Source organism: Bubalus kerabau, chromosome 1 (assembly GCF_029407905.1).
Source record: "Bubalus kerabau isolate K-KA32 ecotype Philippines breed swamp buffalo chromosome 1, PCC_UOA_SB_1v2, whole genome shotgun sequence".
NCBI classification, from domain to species: domain Eukaryota; kingdom Metazoa; phylum Chordata; class Mammalia; order Artiodactyla; family Bovidae; genus Bubalus; species Bubalus kerabau.
In genome coordinates this window covers 151,614,839-151,629,058 of record NC_073624.1, presented here as the reverse complement: position 1 = coordinate 151,629,058, position 14,220 = coordinate 151,614,839, and the positions used below count along the sequence as shown (strand labels likewise).

The 14,220-nt window shown below is 41.1% G+C and overlaps 2 protein-coding genes across 5 annotated transcripts in view; one reads left to right on the top strand and one right to left on the bottom strand.

Annotated features, from left to right (window-relative positions):
• Positions 1-5,120, bottom strand: part of MCU (mitochondrial calcium uniporter) — a 438,436-nt gene extending 433,316 nt beyond the window's left edge. For both annotated transcript variants that reach the window (XM_055535454.1, XM_055535455.1), the window contains exon 1: positions 5,111-5,120. The gene's annotated coding sequence lies outside the window, so the exon portion shown is untranslated. The remainder of the gene's footprint in view (positions 1-5,110) is intronic.
• The window catches only part of MICU1 (mitochondrial calcium uptake 1), a 224,005-nt gene that overhangs the window by 141,244 nt on the left and 68,541 nt on the right, over positions 1-14,220 (top strand). The window lies entirely within an intron of this gene.

Below are 14,220 nucleotides of genomic sequence, written 5' to 3'. Positions count from 1 at the left end.
TGTCATCACATATCTTTAATTCACATTCTAAGTTAACTAAACTGGCCACAAGAAAAAAAGGGCCTCATAAATCATGAAAATTTGATTTTTCTCTGGTGGAAATTTTTCCTCACTCTTATCATTCAAATAGTCTTATTAACCATTTTTTTTAGTGGAACACAGACACTTCTCAATTTATGAATGAGCTGTGTACCAGTGTGTTAAAAGTTCATAGGTCAACTCTTTGGAAATCAGAATGCAGTGATAATTTCTTTAGTCTTACACACAGATCAGATCAGATCAGATCAGTCGCTCAGTAGTGTCCGACTCTTTGCGACCCCATGAATCGCAGCACGCCAGTCCTCCCTGTCCATCACCAACTCCCGGAGTTCACTGAGACTCACGTCCATCAAGTCAGTGATGCCATCCAGCCATCTCATCCTCTGTCGTCCCCTTCTCCTCCTGCCCCCAATCCCTCCCAGCATCAGAGTCTTTTCCAATGAGTCAACTCTTCGCATGAGGTGGCCAAAGTACTGGAGTCTCAGCTTTAGCATCATTCCTTCCAAAGAAATCCCAGGGCTGATCTCCTTCACAATGGACTGGTTGGATCTTCTTGCAGGCCAAGGGACTCTCAAGAGTCTTCTCCAACACCACAGTTCAAAAGCATCAATTCTTTGGTGCTCAGCCTTCTTCACAGTCCAACTCTCACATCCATACATGACCACAGGAAAAACCATAGCCTTGACTAGACGAACCTTTGTTGGCAAAGTAATGTCTCTGCTTTTGAGTATGCTATCTAGATTGGTCATAACTTTCCTTCCATGGAGTAAGCATCTTTTAATTTCATGGCTGCAGTGATCATCTGTAGTGATTTTGGAGCCCCCAAAAATAAAGTCTGACACTGTTTCCACTGTTTCCCCATCTATTTCCCATGAAGTGATGGGACTGGATGCCATGATCTTCATTTTCTGAATGTTGAGCTTTAAGCCAACTTTTTCACTCTCCACTTTCACTTTCATCAAGAGGCTTTTGAGTTCCTCTTCACTTTCTGCCATAAGGGTGGTGTCATCTGCATATATGAGGTTATTGATATTTCTCCCAGCAAGCTTGATTCCAGCTTGTGCTTCTTCCAGTCCAGCGTTTCTCATGATGTACTCTGCATAGAAGTTAAATAAACAGGGTGATAATATACAGCCTTGACGTACTCCTTTTCCTATTTGGAACCAGTCTGTTGTCCCATGTCCAGTTCTAACTGTTGCTTCCTGACCTGCATACAGATTTCTCAAGAGGCAGATCAGGTGGTCTGGTATTCCTATCTCTTTCAGAATTTTCCACAGTTTATTGTGATCCACACAGTCAAAGGCTTTGGCATAGTCAGTAAAGCAGAAAAAGATGCTTTTCTGGAACTCTCTTGCTTTTTCCATGATCCAGCAGATGTTGGCAATTTGATCTCTGGTTCCTCTGCCTTTTCTAAAACCAGCTTGAACATCAGGAAGTTCACAGTTCAAATATTGCTGAAGCCTGGCTTGGAGAATTTTGAGCATTACTTTACTAGCATGTGAGATGAGTGCAACTGTGCGGTAGTTTGAGCATTCTTTGGCATTGCCTTTCTTTGGGATTGGAATGAATTGACCTTTTCCAGTCCTGTGGCCACTGCTGAGTTTTGCAAATTTGCTGGCATATTGAGTGGCTGGCATATTGCTGGCATATTGAGCACTTTCACAGCATCATCTTTCAGGATTTGGAATAGCTCAACTGGAATTCTGTCACCTCTACTAGCTTTGTTTGTAGTGATGCTTTCTAAGGCCCACTTGACTTCACATTCTAAGATGTCTGGCTCTAGGTCACTGATCACACCATCATGATTATCTGGGTCGTGAAGATCTTTTTTGTACAGTTCTTCTGTGTATTCTTGCCACCTCTTCTTAATATCTTCTGCACACAGCAGAATGCTTAATATGCAGTATAGTTGAATGTGATACAGTAAAATGGAAAGTAATATAAAAGATCATTGTGAATGTTTTATCAGTAGCTACTCTCCTAGCTACAACAGTCTGTTGTAGAAGTATCAAATGTTTTAACAAAAAATTGAGTATATATTACATAACAAAAATACTAGCCAACATATCTCTTGAGTTCACTGGAAGTCAAGCACTATTGTGGATGCCTTATTACATTATTTTCATTTAATCTTCACAACACTGTTTGATTGGCATTATAATTATCCATATTTAACAAATGAGAAAGCGAAGAACCAAAGAAGTTAAGTAATTACACAAGGTCCCTAACATGATAAAGGAGGAGCTGATATTTGATTCTAGGCAGTCTACCTCTACAGTCTGCTCTTTTTTTAAATTGAAGTATATGTAATTTACAATGTTCTATTAGTTTCACGTGTACAGAAGTGATTAAATTATACATACATATCTTTCTCAGATTTTCCATTATATCTTATTGTAAGATATGGAGTATAGTTCCCAGTGCTGTACACTAGCTCCTTGCTGTTTACCTATTTTATATATACTAGTGTATATATGTTAATCCCACACTCCTAATTTATCTTCCCTCCTCTGCCTCTAGCTATCCCCTTTGGTAACCATAAGTTTGTGTTCTATATCTGAGTCTGTTCCTGTCTTAGAAATAAGCGCATTTGTATCATTTTCTTAGATTTACATATAAGTGATAAGACCGGGAGCTGACTGTGGCTCAGAAAATGAATTCCTTATTGCCAAACTCAAACTTAAATTGAAGAAAGTAGGGAAAACCACTAGACCATTCAGGTATGACCTAAATCAAATCCCTTATGACTATAGAGTGGAAGTGAGAAATAGACTTAAGGGCCTAGATCTAATAGAGTGCCTGATGAACTATGGATGGAGGTTCGTGACGTTGTACAGGAGACAGGGATCAAAACCATCCCCATGGAAAACATGCAAAAAAGCAAAATGGCTGTCTGGGGAGGCCTTACACATAGCTGTGAAAAGAAGAGAAGTGAAAAGCAAAGGAGAAAAGGAAAGCTATAAACATCTGAATGCAGAGTTCCAAAGAATAGCAAGGAGAGATAAGAAAGCCTTCCTCAGCAATCAGTGCAAAGAAATAGAGGAAAACAACAGAATGGGAAACACTAACGATGTCTTCAAGAAAATTAGAAATACCAAGGGAACATTTCATGCAAAGATAGGCTCAATAAAGGACAGAAATGGTATGGACCTAACAGAAGCAGAAGATATTAAGAAGAAGTGGCAAGAATACACAGAAGAACTGTACAAAAAAGATATTGAAGACCCAGATAATCACGATGATGTGATCACTCACCTAGAGCAAGACATCCCGGAATGTGAAGTCAAGTGGACCTTAGGAAGCATGACTATGAACAAAGCTAGTGGAGGTGATGGAATTCCAGTTGAGGTATTTCAAATCCTAAAAGATGATGCTGTGAAAGTGCTGCACTCAATATGCCAGCAAATTTGGAAAACTCAGCAGTGGGCACAGGACTGGAAAAGGTCAGTTTTCATTCCAATCCCAAAGAAAGGCAATGCCAAAGAATGCTCAAACGACCGCACAATTGCACTCATCTCACATGCTAGTAAGGTAATGCTCAAAATTCTCCAAGCCAGGCTTCAGCAATACATGAACCGTGAACTTCCAGATGTTCAAGCTGGTTTTAGAAAAGGCAGAGGAACCAGAGATCAAATTGCCAACATCCGCTGGATCATGGAAAAAGCAAGAGAGTTCCAGAAAAACACCTATTTCTGCTTTACTGACTATGCCAAAGTCTGTGACTGTGTGGATCACAATAAACTGTGGAAAATTCTTCAAGAGATGGGAATACCAGACCACCTGATCTGCCTCTTAAGAAACCTATATGCAGGTCAGGAAGCAGTAGTTAGAACTGGACATGGAACGACAGACTGGTTCCAAATAGGAAAAGGAGTACATCAAGGTTGTATATTGTCACCCTGCTTATTTAACTCATATGCAGAGTACATCATGAGAAACGCTGGGCTAGAAGAAGCACAAGATGGAATCAAGATCGCCGGGAGAAATATCAATAACCTCAGATATGCAGATGACACCACCCTTATGGCAGAAAGTGAGGAGGAACTAAAAAGCCTCATGATGAAAGTGAAAGAGGAGAGTGAAAAGGTTGGCTTAAAGCTCAACACTCAGAAAACGAAGATCATGGCATCCGGTCCCATCACTTCATGGGAAATAGATGGGGAAACAGTGGAAACAGTGTCAGACTTTATTTTTTTGGGCTCCAAAATCACTGCAGATGGTGATTGCAGCCATGAAATTAAAAGACACTTACTCCTTGGTAGGAAAGTTATGACCAACCTAGAGAGCATATTAAACATCAGAGACATTACTTTGTCAACAAAGGTCCGTCTAGTCAAAGCTATGGTTTCTCCAGTAGTCATGTATGGAGGTGAGATTTGGACTATAAAGAAAGCTGAGCACCAAAGAATTGATACTTTTGAACTGTGGTGTTGGAGAAGACTCTTGAGAGTCCCTTGGACTGCAAGGCGATCCAACCAGTCCATCCTAAAGGAGATCAGTCCTGGGTGTTCATTGGAAGGACTGATACTGAAGCTGAAACTCCAATACTCTGGCCACCTCATGCGAAAAGTTGACTCATTGAAAAAGACCCTGATGCTGAGAAAGATTGAGGGCAGGAGGAGAAGGGGACGACAGAGGATGAGATGGCTGTATAGCATCACTGACTCAATGGACATGAGTTTGGGTAAACTCCAGGAGTTGGTGATGGACAGAGAAACCTGGCGTGCTGCAGTCCATGGGGTCGCAGAGTCAGACATGACTGAGCGACTAAACTGAACTGATATCATATGGTACTTCTTTGTCTAACTGACTTCACTTAATATGATAATCGCTTGGTCCATCTAGGTTGCTGCAGATGTCATTATTTTAGTCTTTTTATGGCTGAGTAATAGTACATTGTATATATACACCACATCTTCTTTATCCATTCCTCTTTCACTGGACATTTAGGTTGCTCCATGTCCTGGCTTTTCTTCCAAGGAGCAAGCGTCTTTTAATTTCATGGCTGCAGTCACCATTTGCAGTGATTTTTGGAGCCGAAAAAAATAGTCTCTCTCTGTTTCCATTGTTTCCCCATGTACTTGGCATGAAGTGATGGGACCGGATGCCATGATCTTAGTTTTCTGAATGTTGAATTTTAAGCCAACTTTTTCACTCTCCTCTTTCACTTTCATCAAGAGGCTCTTTAGTTCTTCTTCACTTTCTGCCATAAGGGTGGTGTCATCTGCATGTCCGAGGTGATTGATATTTCTCCTGGCAATCTTGATTCCACCTTGTGCTTCATCCAGCCCAGCATTTCTCATGATGTACTCTGCATATAAGTTAAATAAGCAGGATGACAATATACAGCCTGACGTACTTTGCCGGGAGCCATCTCCCGGCATATTGCATATTGAGTGCAGCATTTTCACAGCATAGTCTTTCAGGATCTGGAATAGCTCAACTGGAAGTCTATCACTGCCAGGAGCCAGCGTGAGGAACTCCGCCCATGGCAAAGGTCATGAGGAAGGAGGCTCGGCATACGCAAAGGCGGGATCGAACCTCAGGAGTCCCCCTGGAAATTCTCGAGCATCTACCCCCAAAACCAGAGTCTGCCTACTTTCTGCTTTGTGCTCTCACCTACACCTCTGACTTTACAGGGGGCTGTCCCCTACTACCTCTCTCTGAAAAAAAGAGTTAACTTACAGCTCCAGTTAATAAAGTTCCTGGGTGTGATAGTGTTTCAACCTACAAACTCCTTTGGAAGTCCTCTAGCCTGCCTGAATAGGTTTTTCCGGCCACAAGTGATTGCTCAGAGCCTCCCAACTGTGCGAGGCGTGAGATGTTCTAAACTGTCTAAATACAGATTCCTTAGAGCAGTTAAAAGATTGATTAGAAATTTTATTGGTGAAGGGTTTTTCACTTATTGGGCCAATGTTTGCTGCTAAGTCTCCATATCCCTTACCTGCTGTGTCCCTGGCAGTGTATTGATTAATATAATTGGTGTAAGTAGTCGCTTTAATGTTTGTAATCTTGGACCCTTGAGTTAATTCTTTTTCTTGTTATAGCCCACCACACCTTTGCCCTATAGGAATGCAACTTTAATGCTTTTGGAGGGTGGCGCCTGACTAATCACCTTTAGAGAAAAATAAGTTTTCTGAAGAAAGGGTCTTAAAATGTTAACAGGCCTCTGGGCCAGAAGATGATGCAAATCACCTAAACTTTTGCATATGACAAGTTTGCAGGAAGAAAGCCTGGCTTACTGCATGACTCTACCCCTTCCCCCATTATCCTCTATGTATAACTTAAGGTATAAAAACTACTTTGGAAAATAAAGTGTGGGCCTTGTTCACCGAAACTTGGTCTCCCGATGTCGTTCTTTCTCTCACCTTCTGGCTGAATTATTCAGCCTCTTTTCTCCACTGAATTTCCTCACTGAGCTATCCTCATTCTATTACTCTTTATATCTCTGATGAATATTTAAGTAAATAGGTCGCCGATGCCGTCTCTCCTTCGAATACCCTGGATCAGCTGGGGCTGGACCCTGGCAGTACTCGTTGCCCAGTTTGGAACCAGCCTGTTTTTCCGTGTCCAGTTCTAACTGTTGCTTCTTGGCTGCATACAGATTTCTCAGGAGGCAGATCAGGTGGTCTGGTATTCCCATCTCTTGAAGAATTTTCCACAGTTTGTTATACACGCAGTCAAAGGTTTTGGCATAGTCAATAAAGCAGAAGTAGATGTTCTTCTGGAACTCTCTTGCTTTTTCAATGATCCAGAGGATGTTGGCAATTTTATATTTGGTTCCTCTGCCTTTTCTAAAACCAGCTTGAACATCTGGAAGTTCACAGTTCATGTACTATTGAAGCCTGGCTTGGAGAATTTTGAGCATTACTTTACTAGCATGTGAGATGAGTGCAATTGTGCGGTCGTTTGAGCATTCTTTGGCATTGCCTTTCTTTGGGATTGGAATGAAAACTGACCTTTTCCAGTCCTGTGCCCACTGCTGAGTTTTCCAAATTTGCTGGCATATTGAGTGCAGCACTTTCACAGCATCATCTTTTAGGATTTGAAATACCTCAACTGGAATTCCATCACCTCCACTAGCTTTGTTCACAGTGATGCTTCCTAAGGCCCACTTGACTTCACATTCTAAGATGTCTTGCTCTAGGTGAGTGATCACAACATCATTGTTATCTGGGTCATGAAGATCTTTTTTGTATAGTTCTTCCGTGTATTGTTGCCACCTCGTCTTAATGTCTTCTGCTTCTGTTAGGTCCGTGCCATTTCTGTCTTTTATTGTGCCCATCTTTGCATGAGATGTTCCCCCTTGGTATCTTTAATTTTCTTGAAGAGATCACTGGTCTTTCCCATTCTAGTGTTTTCCTCTATTTCTTTGCATCGATCACTGACAAAGGCTTTCTTATCTCTCCTTGCTATTCTTTGGAACTCTGCATGCAAATGGGTATATCTTTCCTTTTCTCCTTTGCCTTTAGCCTTTCTTCTTTTCTCAGCTATTTGTAAGGCCTCCTCAGACAACCGTTTTGCTTTTTTGCATTTCTCTTTCTTGAGGCTGATCTTGATCACTTCCTCCTGTACAGTGTCACGAACCTCCATCCATAGTTCTTCGGGCACTCTGTCTATCAGGTCTAATCCCTTGAATCTGTTTGTCACTGCCACTGTATAATCTTATGCCATGAAATTAAAAGATTCTTGCTCCTTAGAAGAAAAGCTATGACCAACCAAGACAGCATATTAAAAAGCTGAGACATTACTTTGCCAACAGTGGTCCATGTAGTCAAACCACAGTCAGACTACTGTGGTTTTTCCAAACTGTATAGATGTGAGAGTTGGACTGTAAAGAAAGCTGAGCACTGAAGAATTGATGCTTTTGAACTGCAATGTTGGAAAAGACTCTTCAGAGTCCCTTGGACTGCGAGGAGCTCCAACCAGTCAACCCTCAAGTAAATCAGTCCTGAATATTCATTGGAAGGACTGATGTTGAAGCTGAAACCCCAATACTTTGGACACCTGATGGGAAGAACTGACTTATTTGAAAAGACCCTAATCCTGGGAAAGATTGAAGGCAGGAGGAGAAGGGTCTGACAGAGGATGCGATGGTTGGATGGCTTCACTGACTCAGTGGACATGTTTGAGTAAGCTCTGGGAGTTGGTGATGGACAGGGAAGCTCAGGGTCAGACACGACAGAGCGACTGAACTGAACTGAACTTAACTGATGTTCTGGCTTTTGTAGACAATGCTGCTATGAACGTAGGGATGCATGTATCTTCTTGAGTTAGAGTTTTCTCCAGATATATATCCAGGAGTAGGATTACAGGGTCATAAGGTAATTTTCTTTTTAATTTTTAAGGATTCTCCATACTAATTTCCATAGTTCCATTCAGTTCAGTCACTCAGTCATGTTCAACTCTTTGCAACACCATGAACTACAACACGCCAGGCCTCCCTGTCCATCACCAACTCCCAGAGTCTACACAAACCAATGTCCTTTGAGTCATTGATGCCATCCAAACATCTCATCCTCTGTCATCCCCTTGCCCTACTGCCCTCAATCTTTGCCAGCATCAGGGTCTTTTTACATAAGTCAGCTCTTCGCATCAGATGGCCATAGTATTGGAGTTTCAGCTTCAGTATCAGTCCTTCCAATGAACACCCAGGACTGATCTCCTTTAGGATGGACTGGTTGGATCTCCTTGCAGTCCAACGGACTCTCAAGAGTCTTCTCCAACACCATAGTTCAAAAGCATCAATTCTTCTGTGCTCAGCTTTCTTTATAGTCCAACTCTCACATCCATACATGACTACTGGAAAAAAAATAGCTTTGACTAGATGGACCTTTGTTGACAAAGTAGTGGCTCTGCTTTTTAATATGCTCTCTAGGTTGGTCATAACTTTCCTTCCAAGGAGTAAGTGTCTTTTAATTTCATGGCTGCAATCACCGTCTACAGTGATTTTGGAGCCCAAAAAAATAAAGTCTGACACTGTTTCCACTGTTTCCCCAACTGTTTGCCGTGAAGTGATGGGACCGGATGCCATGATCTTCGTTTTCTGAATGTTGAGCTTTAAGCCAACTTTTTCACTCTCCTCTTTCACTTTCATCAAGAGGCTCTTCAGTTCTTCACTTTCTGCCATAAGGGTGGTGTCATCTGCATATCTGAGGTTATTGATATTTCTCCCGGCAATCTTGATTCCAGCTTGTGTTTCTTCCAGTCCAGCGTTTCTCATGATGTACTCTGCATATAAGTTAAATAAGCAGGGTGACAGTATACAGCCTTGACATACTCCTTTTCCTATTTGGAACCAGTCTGATGTTCCATGTCCAGTTCCATGACTGTTGCTTCCTAACCTGCATATAGGTTTCTCAAGAGGCAGGTCAGGTGGTCTGGCATTCCCATCTCTTTCAGAATTTTCCAGTTTATTGTGATCCACACAGTCAAAGGCTTTGGCATAGTCAATAAAGCAGAAAAAGATGTTTTTCTGGAACTCTCTTGCTTTTTCCATGATCTAGCAGATGTTGGCACTTTGATCTTTGGTTCCTCTGCCTTTTCTAAAACCAGCTTGAATATCTGGAAGTTCATGGTTGAAGTATTGCTGAAGCCTGGCTTGGAGAATTTTGAGCATTACTTTACTAGCGTGCGAGATGAGTACAATTGTGTGGTAGTTTGAGCATTCTTTGGTGTTGCCTTTCTTTGGGACTGAAATGAAAACTGACCTTTTCCAGTCCTGTGGCCACTGCTGAGTTTTGCAAATTTGATGGCATATTGAGTGCAGCACTTTCACAGCATCATCTTTCAGGATTTGAAATAGCTCAACTGGAATTCCATCACCTCCACTAGCTTTGTTCGTAGTGATGCTTCCTAAGGCCAACTTGACTTCACATTCCAGGATATGTGGGTCTAGGTGAGTGATCACACCATCGTGATTATCTTGGTCGTGAAGATCTTTTTTGTACAGTTCTTCTGTGTATTGTTGCCACCTCTTCTTAATATCTTCTGCTTCTGTTAGGTCCCTACCATTTCTGTCCTTTATTGAGCCCATCTTTGCATGAAATGTTCCCTTGGTGTCTCTAATTTTCTTGAAGAGATCGCTAGTCTTTCCCATTCTATTATTTTCCTCTATTTCTTCGCACTGATCACTGAGGAAGGCTTTCTTATCTCTCCTTGTTATTCTTTGAAACTCTGCATTCAGATGTTTATAGCTTTCCTTTTCTCCTTTGCTTTTCGCTTCTCTTCTTTTCACAGCTATTTGTAAGGCCTCCTCAGACAGCCATTTTGCTTCTTTGCATTTCTTTTTCTTGGGAATCGTCTTGATCCCTGTCTCCTGTAGAATGTCACGAACCTCATTCCATAGTTCATCAGGCACTGTCTATCAAATCGAGTCCCTTCAGTCTATTTCTCACTTCTACTGTATAATCATAAGTGATTTTATTTAGGTCATACCTGAATGGTCTAGTGGTTTTCCCCACTTTCTTCAATTTAATTCTGAATTTAGCAATAAGGAGTTCATGATCTGAGCCGCAGTCAGCTCCTGTTCTTGTTTTTGCTGACTGTACAGAGCTTCTTCATCTTTGGCTGCAGAGAATATAATCAGTCTGATTTTGGTATTGGCCATCTGTTTATGTCCATGTGTAGAGTCTTCTCTTGTGTTGTTGGAAGAGGGTGTTTGCTCTGACTGGTGCATTCTCTTGGCAAAACTCTATTAGCCTTTGCCCTGCTTCATAGACTGTAACAATTTACATTCCCACCAACACTGTAGGAGCATACCTTTTTCTCCCTACCCACTCCAACATTTTGGCCGTTTTGGCTGGTGTGAGATGATACCTCATTGTGGTATTGATTTGTGTTTCTCTTAATAATTAGTGATATTAAGTGTCTTTCATGTACCTGTTGACCATCTGTATGTCTTCTTTAGAAAAATATCTCTAGGCCTTCTATCCAATTTTAGAGTCTGCACTTAACTACTGATTTACACTAGCTTTCCAGGAGCTGTGCTGAATGCTCAGGATTCAGGGATGAACAAAATACTGTCCCTACTCCCAAGAAACTTATAAAAGTGAGCTGAATAAACCAGATATTCTTGCACAGTGTTGCAAGTACAATATTGGAGAGATTTATGTGGTGCAATTAGAGTATAATAGGCGACATGTAAATCAGTCTGTGAAGTAAAAGAGCAAGGGACCACTCAGTAAGTTTTCCCAGAGATGGCAATATTTGAGTCAGCTTTAACTCTGCAGTTTATTATATCTAAAGAAAGAATTTTTGTCAGCTGTTTGTCCTGGTCGTAGGATAGATGAGAAGAGGCAAGGAAGCGCTGAGTACACTGGGACTGGGGCCAACAGAGGGGTGACAGAGAAAATGACCTTTCTTACCCAGTTTGTCCCAAACAAGATTTAATGTGTCTCTTAGGTGTTCTCAGGTTGGTAGAGTCTCTGTGCCTTCGAGTCTGGGTCTGTAGAGATTGTTGAGAAGCATATGAAAAGCAGGGGACTGGATAAGAGAAGGGAAGCTTTCTCATGATTTCTGGAGCTAGCTGGATCGTAGAAAGATCAAATTTGGCCTCTAAATCAGACCTTGAATGAAGAACTTGGAACTCAGTGTTGCCTAAGAGATCTGATTAGGTATTTTCATTTTTATCCCTCAGGAGAAGGAAATGGCAACCCACTTCAGTGTTCTTGCCTGGAGAATCCCAGGGATGGGGAAGCCTGGTGGGCTGCCATCTCTGGGGTCGCACGGAGTCGGACATGACTGAAGTAACTTAGGAGGAGGAGCCATCTTTCGCCATATTTCAGAATTATGGTTCTCAGAATTTATGGACATTTTAAAAGGAAGAATATGAGCTTTAAAGAATGATAACTGTACCAAGGAGTGGAAAGAAGCTTTTTGTCCTTTAATTTTTTTCCCTTCTTCTAAATAATTTGGCCTTAAATAACTCTTGTAAGTCTATTTTTTTCTTTCTTAGAGGGAAAGGAGATTTTTTTAAAAATAGCTTTATCCTCTAGCCTGCCATATAAGCTTAGAGGAGACTGAGAAGTCTAGACAGTATCTTAGGAATCAGAGCCAGCTTTGCAGTAATTTGTGAATAAGTAATGCATTGCAGCCTGTTGAATTCAGACTCTGAGCAAATGCCACTTTGAAGTGAAGTCGCTCAGTCGTATCCGACTCTTTGTGACCCCGTGGACTATAGTCCACCAGGCTCCTCCATCCATGGGATACTCCAGGCAAGAACACTGGAGTGGGTTGCCATTTCCTTCTCCAGGGGATCTTCCTGACCCAGGGATCGAACCTGGGTGTCCCGCGTTGTAGGCAGACACTTTACTGTCTGAGCCACCAGGGAAGTCCACTTTAGAGGATCATATAAATTACATCGGGTTATTACCCTCTGAATTCAGTTAACAGCACAAAAACAGCTTTTGTCAAGTCTCTTTCATTTCTGATTTTAATACAATGCCTTTTCTCCCTCTCTGCCCACATTCTCCTTGTGCAATATTAGCATGAATGTTTTTTCATATTAAAGCTCCTTGGCCTAATAAAATATAAACTACTTCAATCATTTTTAACATAAAAAGCCTCAAATAAAGTGAAAGTTGCTCAGTTGTGTCCGACTCTTTGCAATCTCATGAACTATACAGTCCTTGGAATTCTCTAGGCCAGAATACTGGAGTGGGTAGCCTTTCCCTCCTCCAGGGGATCTTCCCAACCCAGGGATCATTCCTAGGTCTCCCGCGTTGCAGGCGGATTCTTTACCAGCTGAGCTATCAGGAAAGCCTCAAATAAAGCAATGCCAAAAAAGCTTTATGGGAGATGCCCCTTTTCTTTACCAGTCTTTCCTTGAGATGTGGTAGCGCATCTACCTAGCAGAAGAAATAAAAAATAAAAATGTAAAACTTAGTCATTTTTTTACTAATAACAAATTGAAATTATTTAGTGTTTAGGTATGTGCCAGGCATTGTGTTAGATACTGGATATATGAAACCAAGTAGACCCTGATTCCTAAATTTAAGGAACTATAATCACTCTTGGGGAATTAGTTACTACAGTATAGGAAGAAAAGTACAATGATGGAGGTATGCACAGAAGAGGTGAACAATAAATATTTGTGAAAAGAATAATCAGTATACAGTTATGCCATTTGGATTTTTTGAAAGTTGGTCTAAATGTGAGTTTTGCCTCTATGGCCTTGGAAGCCTGTGTTTCATCATTTGTACAGTTAGGGTAATAGCCACCTCATAGACTTGTAAAGAAGATTGCCTGAGATAAGAAAGAGCCCAGTGGCATGCCTAGCATCCACCAATCACTCTAGGAAGATTTTTTTCATTTATTCATTCATCCGTGGCTGCCTGTGTGAAATTTTAGTGCCAAATGTTGGACAGCTCCACAGAGCCCTTTCCCAGAAACTGCTGTTTTCTCCTGCACTTCTTGCTTTATCAGAAAAGGAAGTGAGGGAAGAGTCAGTAACTTCTTGACATCTCTGTCCAGTGGCCCATCTTGATATTCTTTGCAGTTTTGTCTCCTTTAATGTTTGAAAAGATTCCAGAAAATTTCCAATTTCACAGTCATTATGTTGATTCAATTTTTCATCTCAAATCAGTGATTTCCAGAATATCATTGAAGATATCACTCAGTGAGATGTGTGATAATATTTTTCAGATTTCCAGATGGATACATTATGGAGCATGATGCCAGAAATTAAGGAACTGAAGTAGTTTTTCCTTGAATATAGTATTGATTCACTTTCTCTTTAATGGACATCATATACAGAACCATTAATACAAAGTTATTGCTGTCATCATTGCTAAAGATATTAATATACTATTATTCACCTTCCTATTTAGAAGTAGTTTCCATGGATTTTCTGTGCTGTTAAGACTGGCAGAGTACAAACCCAGAAACTCTAAAAGCATCTCATTTGCTGTAGTAAAAGTACCTTTCTTATCTGGTGGGTCATTTTTTTTTTTTTAACTATTTTTTTTTTTTTTGGTGGGTCATTTTTGTTGTGGTAGTAATTGTTCCTCTGTTTCTCTTTAACATGCTGCTGCTAAGTCGCTTCAGTTGTGTCCGACTCTGTGTGACCCCATAGACAGCAGCCCACCAGGCTCCCCCGTTCCTGGGATTCTCCAGGCAAGAACACTGGAGTGGGTTGCCATTTCCTTCTCCAATGCATGAAAGTGAAAGTGAAACCGCTCA